The sequence below is a fragment of the Rhinolophus ferrumequinum genome, chromosome 20, assembly GCF_004115265.2.
Source record: "Rhinolophus ferrumequinum isolate MPI-CBG mRhiFer1 chromosome 20, mRhiFer1_v1.p, whole genome shotgun sequence".
In the NCBI taxonomy this organism is placed as follows: domain Eukaryota; kingdom Metazoa; phylum Chordata; class Mammalia; order Chiroptera; family Rhinolophidae; genus Rhinolophus; species Rhinolophus ferrumequinum.
In genome coordinates, this window is record NC_046303.1 from 13,549,744 (window position 1) to 13,565,405 (window position 15,662).

Below are 15,662 nucleotides of genomic sequence, written 5' to 3' on the forward strand. Positions count from 1 at the left end.
ATAGGAAGGAAACAATAGCTTGTTTAAATGGTAATTTCTTTGCCTACTTGTAAAGATGAGCATTTTCTACACATTGGCCATTAGTGGATTTTCACATATCCTCTAGTCCTCTGAGCGTATAATTGGGACAGAGAGTTTGATGCATGGTGTAAAAGGATTTCGATCTAAAATGGAACCGGAGGGTAGGAAATGGAGAATCTCACACATGTGCCCTCCAGAACAGAACTTAAGAACTGAGAGACTAAATGCGTGACTCACAGAAAACAGAAACTTATCTCCAGACTAATGAATATTCGCCAAGAATCTCTCCCCGTGCTCAAGCCAATGAACTTGCTGCTTGGATTCTGGCTGGATGCCCGCCTCCCTTCTTTGTCCGCCTTGCCCATAAATGCAGCTCACCCCAACCCTTCAATGCCTCACCTGTAGCTTGCTACAGTTTACATTTCCGAATTGCAATTTCTTTGCTATTCCTAAATAAACTCTACTTCTGATCAGTCAAGTTTGCCTCAGTTTACCTCTTTATTTAGATTGACACTAAGATCACATCATTAACAGAAGACTTTTGGATAAAGACAACAGGATGAAGCCGTATGTTTATTCTTGCTATCATCATGTGCTATAACAACACTGTTTCATTTGTACATTTGAGCTGCGCTATAGCATTTTGAATGCCAGTGTTGGACTCATAAAAAAGCAGCTGTTCTTTTGAGCTATTTATTCTCTTATTAACAAGATTGCCTGATTTTTATATTAAAACTATATTTATTTTATTTCACTTTTATTGCCAACGTAAATTAAATGGGTATTTTTCTTTGCATTTATTTAAACTTTATTTTTGAACACTTGTGCATAAAATATTATAAAATCCAGTTAACATTAATCAGGTCCACATTTCTCAAATTCTTATTTGCAATAGTATTAAGTCAAATATGTATGTATATGTGTATATTTTGGATTGTTTCCATAAGGTTTAGAAAGTGAGAAATCGGCCACAGGGAGGCAAAACTAGATAGTATTTATATGAATCCTATTCTTTTACTGACTCATAGATGTTCCAACACAATATACAATTCCTATTCATCATCAACAACCATGCAAATATTTGTGTCCAACAGCCTAATCAGAAGGCATGTACACATTTATTAGGTGTTCGTATATTTTTACATATGGCAAAGTTAGGAAACCAAAGAGAACAGTCTCTCTGTATTAAAATGCTTGAGTGTCAACTACATAAAGGCTGAAAAATTCCTCCTCCTCCTCGATTTATTGTTATAGTATTTTTAGAGAATGTTTTACTGCTTCTTTCTTGTAGTAAAATGAAACTGTAATCAGACGTTGCTTTGTTTTTCTATTGGGTTTTGGTTAACTGTGCCAACATGTAAGGTGAGGGCCCAAATTTTCAACTGGCATCAAAAATTAGGCCTGTGAATCAGGCCAGTCAACCATTATAATTTTAAGGGCCAATAGCACTTACCCAAATAAATCAGATTCATTATAGGTTTGCTTACTAAACATATATTGTACAAACATTTGGAATTACACAAGCTGCAAGTAATTCTAAGATTAGGACTAGCAAATTAGTTCTCCGCTCTGAATCCAAAAAAAAAAAAAAAAAATAAGTGAGGGATGATGGGGGAGCCGCTCAATATTCTGCCATCATCTTGTGAAACAGCGTAACAGCACTCCCTTTCAAGTTTGATTTTTATAGTAATTTAATCACCATAATTGGTAGGCAAAGAAGAGGTGATTTCTGTCATTCTTGTGGGTCCAAAGCCAAACAGATGTGGTTTTCTGTTCTCCTAACGTGATTTTCCACATTGGTCTTTAAAGGTGATGCTTTAGAGCCTCATTTCTGGGCTAGAGAGAGGGCTGGCTCTCCATGGGAGGTGACAGGTCATGTCCAAGGGGCCCAACAAACTCCTGAGCAGGACGTTCAAGACACTTCCTGCCTCTCTTGGCCCCAGCCCACGCCACTCAAATTCCAGCTCTCTGAGATTTTGGAAGAGTCACGAAAATGTTCTGGCTCTCAGTCTCTTCATCTATAAAATGAGGGGATTGGATTCAACATCTAAGATCTGTTCCAGCTCTAAGTTCTATGAAGTTGTTATATTAAAAAATCCCATGGTTTAGATAATCATATGCTATACAGTGGATTTTTAAAGGAAACATTACAAAAACACATTAAGTTCACGGTCAATTTTAGCCTTAACATATATGAATCGCTCAAATAAGATTTTTTAACTTGTGATAGTCACTAAAGAGAATCATATATGATATGTTTGTTTCTGAAATAATTTAACTTTAGTGTTTCTTCTCAGTATAAGCTAAAAATCAATCCCCCAAAATGCTCAAATTATTAATGAAATGCTTAATGGAATGTGAAATAAGCAGTCTTTTCATTTGCTGCTTCAAAAGCTAAAGGATTAATATTTTAATGTGGTGTGTAGGGATATTGAAATTCCAAACTTCATTTAGATTAAATAATATATACCACATTTATTATAAAAGAATTTAAATTTCCTAATTCATTCAAATATTCTCTGAGTTTATCTATTTTTTAAAATTTCCCTGAAACTTACATAATGTTATTAACCAATATTATCCCAATAAATTTAACTTTAAAAAATTTCCAACCCAATCACATTATTATTTTCTGAAACAGTTTCAAAAGAGAGTAACTTCATTCAGTCACTTTCCCTATTTAGCAAATCTCCAAGGGAATTTGTCTCAGGGTGAATTTTTTTTAAATCATATACCAAATATACACCGCATTTCCCCAAAAATAAGACCTAGTGAGACAATCAGCTCTAATGCATCTTTTGGAGCAAAAATTAATATAAGACCCGGTATTATATTATATTATATTAGAATCAGTCTTATAGGTAAAATGAAGCCTATATAAGACTCAGTCTTATATTATAGTAAAATAAGACCGGGTCTTATATTAATTTGTGCTCCAAAAGATGCATTAGAGCTGACTGTCCGGCTAGGTCTTATTTTCGGGGAAACAGGGTTTTGTGTATGTGTGTGTGTGTATATATATATATACATATACATACATACATATATACATATATATACATACATATATATGTATACACATACACAAACACATAGAGTTCAACGTGATGACTGGTTACCAAATGTTAAACTCTCAAGTGACGTTACAGTCCTGAGGGCTTTGAGTAGCAAGTTAGAAATGACCACCTGTTAACAAATCAGTTGGTGCATTTCTGTCACATTAGGCAGCAACTCCAAGATTCCAATCATATCACATCTCCTGCATCCTCCTCTTCTAGGGGACACAAAACAAACCCAAGCACAATAAAAATTCCTGTCAAGGCTGTATCTGCCAGAGATTAGCACGCTGTCTTTTTCCTGGAGTACTGAGGACATTTCAACAATAGGGATCTTATTACAATGCAGATCTTGATTCAGTAGTTCTGGGATTAGACCTCCGTCTTAATTTCCAGCTTGCTGCTCACAGTCCCCAGGCCAGCAGCATCAGCACCACCTAGGAGTTTGCTGGAAATAAATGCATATTCTCCGGCCCCACCCCAGGCCTACTGACTCGAAACCCCGTTTCCCAACATCCCCAGGTGATCTGAGTAGCAGTGGTTTGTCTCGGTTTAGGGATTATTTCCCAGTGGGTTTTGGTCCCACATACCCTTAATTTTGCTCCCACATACCCTAGTGTTGGGTGGGTGGATTCTTCCCCTCGTGTACTTTAAGAGCATGAAGATCCCCTTCTGACATTTTGACCACAATCCAAGGACAGCTAAAACTGGTTCTCTGATGCCATGCCCACCTGAATAGCTCCAAATCAAAAAGGAAGTCTAAGCAACTTTTCCCCTACAGCAGCAGTTCTCAGACCTGCCCATACCTTAAAATCACCTGGAGAGCCTTTTGAAAATGACCCAAACACAGACCATACTCCAAGTCGATTAAATCGGAATCTCTAGAGCAATGGTTCTGGAATTCCACATGCATCTGACGCACTGCACGGGTTGTTAAAACACAGATTGTTGGGCCCCAAACCCAGTCTCTGATTCAGTAGGTCTGGGGTGGGGCGTGAGAATCTGCATTTATAACACATTCCCAGGTTATGCTGTTTGTCTCAGGACCACACTTAGAACCGCTGCTCGAGGAGTCAGCCCTGAGGATCAGTATATTTTAAAAGCTCTTCAAGAGATTCTAACACAGTCAAGTTTGATAACCCCTGTCCTAAAGAAAGATCAGTATTAAAAAATGAGACTGGTTTCCCATAACCTTGTAAACCTGTTTCATCACATTAAATCACACACATTAACACCTAACCAATTTTGGCAAAGACTGTCCACAGTTTCAAAACTTCTTGGTAAAATGAAATGTTCAGTGGGGGTTTTTTTGGATTTTCAAATGTGGGTCCATTCGCTATTAGTATGTGAACCCCTCAAAAGCAGGAACTATGTCTTGAATACACCTTTGCGCCCCTAGGTACCCAGCAGAGGGCTGAGCACAAAAAGACATATTCAATAACTGCTTCTAGAAATGAATCTACCTATTGTCCACCCAGCATGAACCACCACCTGGAGATGGGTATATGCTTTGTTAAGAAAAAGACACAATTGCCTGAAATTTTCAATTTTCACCAAGTTGTCTTGACAGCATATAGATGTACTCAAAATGTTGCCACAAATATTAAACAAGCAAATTATCTTCTCACAGCCCGTTCAGTCAGCCTGTGAATGTGATATTCTCCTTGGGAGCCGAGAACCGACGTTATGTGGGGAAAGTTGGAAGCATAGTTTAAGCAGCCCCCTTAGAGGTGATGAAGAGTCAAAGGTTGAAGAAGGCGTGCAGACCTCCCTCCATGACTTAAATGAAACACCTTAGGTTTAAAAAATAATAACAAGTTTGAAAAAAAGAAGCAGTATAAAGAACAAAATGGATAGCGGATACGACAGAAATAAAAAAGACAACACATTACATAAAAATGGATCTGGAGATATTAGGCATCACTAAGTAATTACATTTAATTATCAAAATCTTAGTGATACAGATTCTGAACTGATTCTTATAATACGCACTATGCAAAATCAATGTTCAGATAACTTTGATGTCAATCAAATAGATTATCTGATGTGTATATTAATCTACCCTAGTTCTGAAACATAATTTTCCAGGATGCAAAATATATCTGTTTAACATCAGGTAAATGTTATGCAAATGTGTGTTGGGTTAAATTGCACAATCAGTGCTAGTGAATAACACTTACCAAGGACTTTAGGTAGCACGGGCAGAAAACATCCATTATTTCTCTGTTCTTTTGAGGACAATAAGAAAAGCATACAATTATCAGCCCTGTGTAATAGAACTTTCTCTGATAATGAAAATGTCCTCTGTGTGCACTGTAGACTATGGTAGTCAGCAGTCACATGAGGTGACTGGGTAACCGAAACGTGGCTAGTGTGACTGAGGGCCTCAATTTTTCATTTATTCCATTTTAATAAATTTGAGTTTAAATTGTAATAGCTACACGCAATCAGACCCAGCCATAGTAGACAACCGGGTGTAGAGAATAATGTCTGAGCATAACAGTGATAGGCAACTTTCTCCGCAAACCAGCTCGTAACCATGTCCAAAATCGCTCTACATCTTGCATGAACCAGATCAAAAAGAAAACAAACCTAAAAAATACTCCAGTTAATTTCATATAGAATAACAACATAGAGACTTCCAACATGAAATCCACACTCTTTGAAAGGCTACAGGCTTCCTCACTTCTATAAACAGTCCCTAATAAAAAGCAATCACAAAGGGCAGCAGCTTTTGTGTTTATAAATCCCAGCCCTCAGGAGGGAGGGATAAGGGCTCCTTTAAAGCCCGATCTCTTTACAGACTCCCAATTGTGCCACCCAGTGGCAATGTGCTTGCTTGAATTTCTGACTCCAGCGGGATCCTTTCTGGCGGGACGAATCCTGCATAATCAGGATGCTGAGCCTGGCGAGCTAAAATGGGGGAAAGGATGATGGCCTGGGCGAGCTACCTGGGCCGTTCACACTGATTTTGTCACATGTCTTTCCACTTCAAGTCAACCAACGCCTTGTTTTCTAGCCTTTCTTAAGAAGAAAAACAAAATAGCAGTAATCATTGTGTTCAAGATTCAGGAAGATTCTCTCTGAATTCCCTCAGCCTGAAGTATGTACATTACAAGAAATCTATTTCCCACTCACCAAATTTTATAGGAAGGTGTTGGACGGGTCTTTGCCTTTGATAAAGACGTTTTAAAAATAGAACATTTTAGTGAGCCAGAAACATTTGGTAACATCTTTTTCAGAGGGTTTAGAAACACTTCAACATAAAATTAAACGCAGATGTATAATTTGAGAGTTCATGAATCATCAGCTTATGTACATTTATAATTACACTAAATTTAAGTATTCCAAAAGCCACATGAGTCTCTGGCTATTGTAGCTAATCCTCTCATGAAGAATTTGAATGGCGTGCTAGTATTGCCTCTTACCTAGAATACACTGTTACAGAATGGTATGTAGGATTAGTGGGTTTTTCACAATTTAGAAGTTTCCCCAAACAGGAAAAAAAAATCCTCAAAATGAAATACAGGTAAGTTTCTTATAGACATAGATTCCAAGACGTAAATGTGTAAAGAGCAAAAAGTTAGAGTAACAGAAAAGAATCAGCACGACACAGCACACTCACTGTTATTGTAAGGTAGGCAGATGGCCTACCCTCAGTTTCCATGACTCAAGAGGGCCCAAATCTGTACTGAGTTTGGCAGAGAATCTTGCTGGAGCTCAAGATCTCACAAAATGTAACTCCAGGGGACATTTTCAAGTGACAGAAGCTGCAAATCTTCCCTAGAACAAATGCAGCTTGAGAGCAATCATAAACATAAGAAAATAACGTGAATTTAACATTGGCTCCATTGGCATATGAGTTGACATGTCTATGGACAGTTTTAGCAGACAAATAAACACTGGCTGAATTCAGGAAGTCTTAAGAGACTCCCAGAGTGGGGAGGAAAGAGCCACATTTGTGTACTCAGGTTTACACCAGGTAAATCAAGCAAAGGCATTTGTTACCTAGGATTCCCGAGTCCTCTGAAGGGTTCTGCGTCCAATTCTCCAGTGTCTCCCAGGACCTGTTCTCAGAATCCAGTGGGAACTCAGTACATTTGTTTCTTGATGCTATGAATCAATCCTTAGGTGACTCCACCACTTATTGTCTCTGTGGCTTTGGGCAGGCCACTTACATTCTAAGGAGAGCTGAAGCTTTCATCAGATTATCTGAGTAGCTCACAATTCCAAAGGAGGTAGGGACGGTCGCACGAGGTGCTTTGGATCCTGGGACAACACTGGGATAAGTAGGAGAGAGCTTTTTCCAGAGGTGAGGCTACATGCCAATTCTGAGTTTAGGGAAAGAGGCATACGTGACAAGAAATGTGAACTCAGGAGGTGGATGTAGCAGTCAAGACTTCCCTGAGACCCCCCCAACCCCCTTCACTGTGCACATGGGGGAGTCTTTCAAAGCACTTATCGTACAGCCCAGTGATTGCTGATATACTCCTGTCTCCTCCAAACAAAAGTCTTGTCTCTATCATGTTTTCATTCCCCAAATCGAAGCTAGTCCCTGATGCATAGGTGATGAACAAATGTTTGTTAAATGTACTAATATTATAGAAAGCCCTGTTACTTGGACTCTCAAAGAACAGCATCGTTTGAAAAGCTCACTCTCTTCCCGTAGGATATATCCTGTATTCAGAACACATTAGGAGTCATTGGTAAGCAGGATCAAAACATTCAGAATTTTGTGACGAAGTCAACATATAGCTGGAATAGTCTGTATGTCAATGTTGATGTAGCTGAGTCAGAGAAAAACAACATAGCCATTAAGGAGAGCTCATGAGAAAAACATACAAGACCTAGAACAAAAGGAAGGAGGAAAAGAAGGGAAAGAGGGAGGGAAAAAGAAAAAGAGAGGAGGAGGAAAAGAGAAGGGGAGAACAATCTAATTTATGGCCTTCACGATTTCATAATCCTGAATGCAAATTAACAAGAAGAATCCACAGCACTTTCAAGAACAAAGCTGGAGGAGTCACATTTCCTGACTTCAAAATTTACTACAAAGCTACAGTAATTCCAACAGTGTGGTATTAGTATAAAGACAGACATATAGATCAATGGAATAGAATGGAGAGCACAGAAATAAACCATCCCATATATGGTCAAGTGATTCATGATAAGGGTGCCAAAACCGTTCAGTGGGGAAATTATAGTCACCAATAAACAGTGCTGAGAAAACTGTAAATCCACATGCAAAAGAATGAAGTTGGATCCCTACCTAACACCACATACAAAAATTAACTCAAAATAGATCAAAGAACTAAATGCAAGACCTAATGCTATTCAATTCTTAAAAGAAAACATAAGGCAAATGCTTCATGACACTGGACTTGGCAATGATATCTTGGATATAACAAAATGATGGGTCACAAAGAAAAAATAGACAAATCGAACTTCATGAAAATTTAAACCTTTTGTGCATCAAAAGACACTATCAACAGAGTAAAAAGGCAACCCACAGAATGGGAGAAAACATTTGCACATTATCTATCTAATAAAGAATTAATATCCAGACTATATAGAGAACTCCCAAAGTTCACCAAAACAAACAACTTGACTAAAATACAGGCAAAGGACTTGAATAGACATTTCTCCAGAGAAGATTACAAAGAGCCAATAAGCATGTGAAATGACGTTCAACGTCACTAATCATTAGGGAAATATAAATCTAAATTACAATGAGATACCACCTCAAACCCATGATGCTGGCTACTATAAAAAACAAATAGAAAATAACAAGTGCTGGCTAGGATGCAGAGTAGTTTGAACCTTCGTGCACTGTTGGTAGGAATATAAAATACACAGCCACTGTGAAAAACAGTTCCTCAAAATATTATCATAGAATTACTGTATGATCCAGCAATTCCATCTCTGGGTATATACCCCCAAAAACTGAAATCAGGGCATGCTCATAGCAGCATTTTTCACAACAGCCAAAAGATGGAAGCAACTGAAGTGTCCATTGACAGACGAATGGATAAGCAAAATGTAGTATATACATATGTTGGAATATTAGTCTGCCTTTAAAAGGAAGGAAATTCTGACCTGACTGTATCCCTGGATTCTATCTAGATTCAGCTCTTGATCTGCTGCCTGCCCTCAGCACCCCCAAAGTCACTGAGATATAATTTTCCTCTCTCAGATTGACAAAAATCAAAACAGCTGACAGAATAACATGCTGTGTTAGCGTGGAGGTGGAGAAACTGGCATTCTCATATATTGTTGGTAGGAAAGTACATTAATTTGGCCCCTGTGGAGGGCAACTTGGCAATGTTTATCAAAATTCAAAATTTACCCTAGTTTTGACTCAGTGACTCCAAGTCTAATAATTTATCCCTATCAATATACCGGCACATAACAGAGGTGACACTTATGCAAATTTAACCATTGTATGTTATTTATAGTAATAAAAATAGGAAACAAATCCATTAAGAGGGAACTGGTTAAATAAATTACAGTCTAGGCCAGCCCGGTGGCTCAGGCAGTTAGAGCTCCATGCTCCTAACTCCAAAGGCTGCTGGTTCGATTTCCACATGGGCCAGTGGGCTCTCAACCACAAGGTTGCCAGTTCAATTCCTCGGTTCAATTCCTCGAGTCCCGCAAGGGATGGTGGGCAGCGCCCCCTGCAACTAAAATTGAACACGACACCTTGAGCTGAGCTGCCGCTGAGCTCCCAGATGGCTCAATTGGTTGGAGCGCATCCTCTCAACCACAAGGTTGCTGGTTCGACTCCTACAAGGGATGGTGGGCTGCACACCCTGCAACTAGCAACAGCAACTGAACCTGGAGCTGAGCTGCGCCCTCCACAACTAAGACTGAAAGGACAACAACTTGAAGCTGAATGGCACCCTCCTCAACTAAGATTGAAAGGACAACAACTTGACTTGGAAAAAAGTCCTGGAAGTACACACTGTTCCCCAATAAAGTCCTGTTCCCCTTCCACAATAAAATCTTAAAAAAAAAAAAAATTACAGTCTATCCACACAATGGAATATTAAGGAGTCATTAAAAAGGGTGGGAATAATCTCACTTAATATGTAGCATTAAAACAAACAAACTCATAGACACAGAGAACAGATTGGTGGCTGCCAGAGGCAGGGGAGTGCAGGGTGGGCAAAATGGGTGAAAGGACTCAAACTTCCATTTATAAGTCCTAGGGATGTAATATATGAGGTCTGCAATTAAGTTCGCGAACTCATCCTAGAAAAATTGCTATATCACCCATTGCTGAATATCACTATGGTCACCTTTGAAGTACTCCCCTTGGGAAGCTATGCACCGACACCAGGGTCCAGTCCACCCTTCAAAGCAATTTTGGAACTCTTCGGGAATGGCCATCAGAACTGTTGTCGCATTACCCTTGATGTCTTGCATGTCATCAAAATGTCTTCCTTTCAATATTTCCTTTACCTTCAGGTAAAAAAAGAAGTCATTGAGGCCCAGATCAGATGAGTAGGGAGGGTGTTCCAATACTGTTATTTGTTTACTGGCTAAAAACTTCCTCATAAACAGTGCGGTGGGAGCTGGTGCATTGTCATGACGCAAGAGCCATGAATTGGCGAAAAGTTCAGGTCGTTTTGGTCTTTTTCACGCAGCCTTTTCAGCAGTTCCAAACAATAAACTTGGTTAACTATTTGTCCAGTTGGTACAAATTCATCATGAATAATCCCTCTGATATCAAAAAAAGGTTAGCAACAGCGTTGCAACAAGTTCAGGAACGTAATTGTCACACCTCATGTAGCTTGGGGACTATAGTTAACAATACTGTAGTATAGACTTGAAAGTTGCCAGGAGATTAGATCTTAAAAGTCCTCATCACAAGAAAAAATAAATATAACTATGGGTGGCGATGGATGTTAACTGAACTTTTTCTAGTAATTATTTCTCAGTACATACATGCATATATCAAATCACTTTGTTGTACACCTTGGACTACTAATACAGTATTGTATATCAATTACATCTCAATTTAAAAAAAGAATGGGGTGGGGATTTCTCTTTGTGATAGGCAAGAATCTCCAAGAAACACTATTATTTGAAAAACATGTTCAGAACAATAAAGGTGCCATCATTTATGTGCTTTTTTTTTTTAAAAAAAAAAAAGGAGAGAAAAAACAAATAATACATAGGTTTTGGCTTTTATATGCATTTAATATCTCTGGAAGGACATATAGGAAACTGGAGACAACGGAGACCTCAGGGACTGGGGTGGGTACCCTTTGTACCTTTGTACCTTTGTACCTCTACAAAAGCTACCCTTTGTACCTTTCTAGCTTTTTCAACATATGACTATATTACTAATTTTTTAATTATTTTTTTAAAAAAACAGAGGTATCTACCTAGATAATGACTTAAATTAAAAAGCGAACTTGCATCCATATTCAATGGCTAAGATGGCAGTTTTAGGTTAAGTAAATTCTTCTAGTTGACTTTTTCCAAACTGTTGTCAAGACAACCTTCCCTTTCTCCACAACATTGAGAGAATTAGGTGTTAACCTGGCATCTGGACAGAAATAGCTGCTTAATTCCAAGCATGGATGGGTTAGGAAGGCCACAAAGTTATTGTTCTTATAGATTCATGTAACACCTTGTAAATACTTCTTGCCCAGTGGGGGCTCAATAACCGTCGCTGACTCATCTGTCACAGAAAAGGGATATTAACTGAAAAGGACTAACTGAAGTCATTTAATCAGAAAAATCAATTTCATTTTCCTTGTCATGGGGAAAATATTTCTGCCACGTTGAGAAATATGACGAGGTGATTAAATTGTGTCAAGGATTCAAATGGAAAACCAGGAGTTAAAATGGTGTGAACAAAACAGACGCAAATCAATTTGCTTTGCGTTACAGTTGAGTATACTTAGCCACATATGGACGTCATGTTTACTATTTCAGGAACATAGTATCATTTTACTAAGCTTAACATTCAATGACCCATATTATACTGCTTTTTTGCAATTTTTGAGCAATTTCTGGGCCAAGGTTTGGCATTAGGGTTACTAGACCCCTAGAATAATTGCAAACTTTCTTGTTTCCCCATGCACTTCACCTCTTGTAGTCCTAAGACCATGACTGTCTCAGATATTAATCTACGACTCAACCACCGAATGGATTTTATTGAAGCTGCTGTAATTCCACCGCCAGAAAACATGACAAATAGTCAACATGTCACAGAAGATTTATGTTTGGTTTTGAAACCGATTATCTTTTAGGAAATATTGCATAGTATGACTCACTGAGTGGTAGCAGTCGCATATAACCCAAGGTTTCTCTGTATTGATTTCAGAGTTGTTCTTACAAATCCAAGTGTCTATGCTTTGCTCGGCTCACACGATTAAAACCAACATCAGCTTCAGGGATCATTAGCAAGAAATAAATGTACCCTGCAATACTAAGAATCTCAGACGGAGCTTCCCCATGCCGGGAATAACGCAGTCTTCATTTCCCCCTCTGTTTGACCAAATTCAAGAAGGGGAAATGTGTTGCTTGGACTAAATTGACCAAACAATTGGTTAGCATACTGCTTTTCACTGCCAGTAAATGAAATGGAACCACTTCAGAGCTATACAATATTGGAGTCTGAAAAGGCCTTAGAGATCCGTCAGTCCAAAACTCTCACTTAACCTAAAGAGAGACTCAAAGAAATGAAGTCACTCCCCGCCAATGCTCTCCCCTCTGCCCTGTTTAGCAGATCTGCTCATATGTGAAGGGAACCAAAGTTTGACCACCCTGAAGCTGCCTCTTGGGGATATTGATTTTAAGCCGTTTATCAAAAAAACAAAAGACTCAGAAAAAACCTTTGGCCATCCCACACTTCCTGCCCAAGAGATGCAGACGAAAAAATGTGTTTCAGGAAGGAGATCTTAAGATATTGACCTTAGCCTGAGTAGCTGAATTTGAATTAAATATGGTAAACAGGAGGGTTTCCCGTGTGTGTTGGGGGGAGGGAAGAGGGGGGGGCTCTCCCCTAGATACCTCCTGTGTCCCATTGTTTCCCAGTTGCTTCTGGAGAATTTACCTGCTCTGCCTGCTCTGTATGTTCTGCGCTTCCTCAACTCCCTGTAAATCACCCATTCTCACTTCTGAAATCTAACACCCCATCCCTCTCTTTCTCCTGTGTTCAAAAATGTCATGTACACCCAATGTGGCTTTACTGTCTTTGGAATTTTCATGCTTATGTGAATTCCCCATGTACATGTCTTAACATTTTTATTTTTCTCCTGTTAACCTGTCTCTTTGATTTGATTATTAGCCCAGGTAGAAGAACTTAGAAGGTGGGAGGAAAAGTAGTAATTTTTTTAGCTCCAACCCCCCCACCCCCGCGCGCACGCGCACGCGCACACACACACACACACACACACACACACATGCAATGTGAGGGAAGCATGATGTGGGAAAGAGGCAACTCAAGGGACCATGAACATTGGGAGTACAAGGGCGTGGTACTGTCACCTTTCTCTTTCCGTTTCATGAAGGGAAATCGTCTGAGTAAGAAAAGGTGTTAAACACCGAATGATGGAAAGCTCAAGGCTTGGCTGTTGGGGTGAGATGGGAGGTAATGGCAGGGGCAGAGGGTGTTCAAAGTTACCTCTAGGGACTATTTCAACAGCTTGCTATTAGTCCATGTACTCCAGCCAAGGTGCAAACCCTTTGCAACAGTAAACTAAGTATCCTGGCTTCCTGTTCCTTTCTCTTTTAAATTACAGTCTCTGCCCTCATTTCACTAGGCCTCTCTCCAGCATTAGATACAGCTGACCACTTACTGCTGCTTAAAATACTTTCCCCTCTTTGCTTCCTCGACCTTACAATCTACCAGTTTCCTCTTATCTCCTGGGCAGTTCTTTATCAATCAGATGTTCAATCTGTCTCCCTGATCTCTCCCTTCCTCTCATCTGCTTTCTTCACTTAATAGTTAACAGGTATCTTATACTTAATAGGTCCATAAAAGAACTCATTACTTAGCTTTGCCCACCGCAGAATTCACCCCCACCGCACACCCTGTTCCTTACCAGCTTAGTAAATGTATTACCTTCGACTCAGCTCCTCCAACCAAAAACCTAGGAATCAGCCCCAGTTTTTCCCTTTCCCTCCCACCCTGCCCCCATATACAAACCATCAGTAAATCCCACTGGATTTATCTGAAATGTGTCTCAGAGTTATTCCACCTCACTGCTACTGCCCTTCTCTGATCCAACCTTCTCTCAAACTGGATTGTGGGCTTTCATTCTTGCTCATCCATCATCCATTCTCCACAAAATGGCCAGAGGACTCTGTAAAATGTAAATCAGATCACCACTGCCCTGTTTAGAACATCGGTGGCTTTCCATGACTCTTAAAATCTAAACTCCATTACGCTTCTTACCTTAAGCGCTATGATGCGAATTACAACACGGATTCTCCATCTTCATTCTTCTACTGTTGAACAACATGGGTTTGGACTGCGCAGTCACGTATACGTGGTTTTGTGTTGTTGTTTTTTTCAATAAATACAGTTGGCTTTTCCTATCCACCAGTTTTGCATCTGCGGATTCAGCCAACTGCAGGTTGAAAACTATTTTCACATTCCCAACCGCCGATTCCCAGCCACGGTTTCCCAGCTGCAGATGGAAAATACTGTGGGTGCAAAGGGCCACTCTAGAGTCAAAAGTTATATGCAGATTTTTCAACTTTGAGGGGATGACTACCCCTAACTTCTGATTGTTCAAGTGTCCACTGTACTTGGAAATAAAACGCCATCAGGGTAGCTCAACCTCAGCGCCATTGACATTTTGGGCCAGATAATTCTTTGTTGTATGTTTTGTGGATGGAAAAGGGGCCACGTGTTAAACCTGACAAGCTCAGGAGACTGAAAATAACCACATAGGATGGCGTGAACATAAAAATTCCTAACTGAGGTGGGCCATGGCAGGAAGTCACATCCTTGGCCTGTAGCTTCCTTGACAAAGGTCAATCTTCACCTTAAGTGAGCCTATCTGTTGTCTTTTTGCATCTAAAATAACATACCTTGGAATGTAAGAGTGATCCCTTTCCAGACCCCCCCCCCAAGGGGCACAACCCACCACACCAGAGCAGGAAACTACAAAATCCCTCATTGTTATCTTATACCCCAACTATCATCTCTATGTGCTGTAAAATGCTATTAACTATCCTGTACCTACTAATGTAAAAGAAGTGTGTGTCTCTCCATTGTGCTTTTTATCCAATCCCAGAGACATCCCCACTTTGCTTTCTCCCACCCTCTTAATCTACAACCAATGGATTTCATGTAACCTTCCACCTTTGATTCTAATGTATGAAATAAGTTGCAAAACGGCCATTTCCCAGAGTAATTTCTCAATCCGTTGAGACTTTGCTTCCCGGCAATTGTCATCAGTTTGGCACACGTAAACTCTTACAAGCCGCCTCTTAGGCTGGATGGTTTTTTGTTGACAGTTTGTAGGATGCTAGCAGCATCCCTGACCTCTTCCCACTAGTAGGGACAACCAAAAGTGGCCCCAGACATTACCAAATGTCCCCTGGGGTCAAAAGCACCCCTGA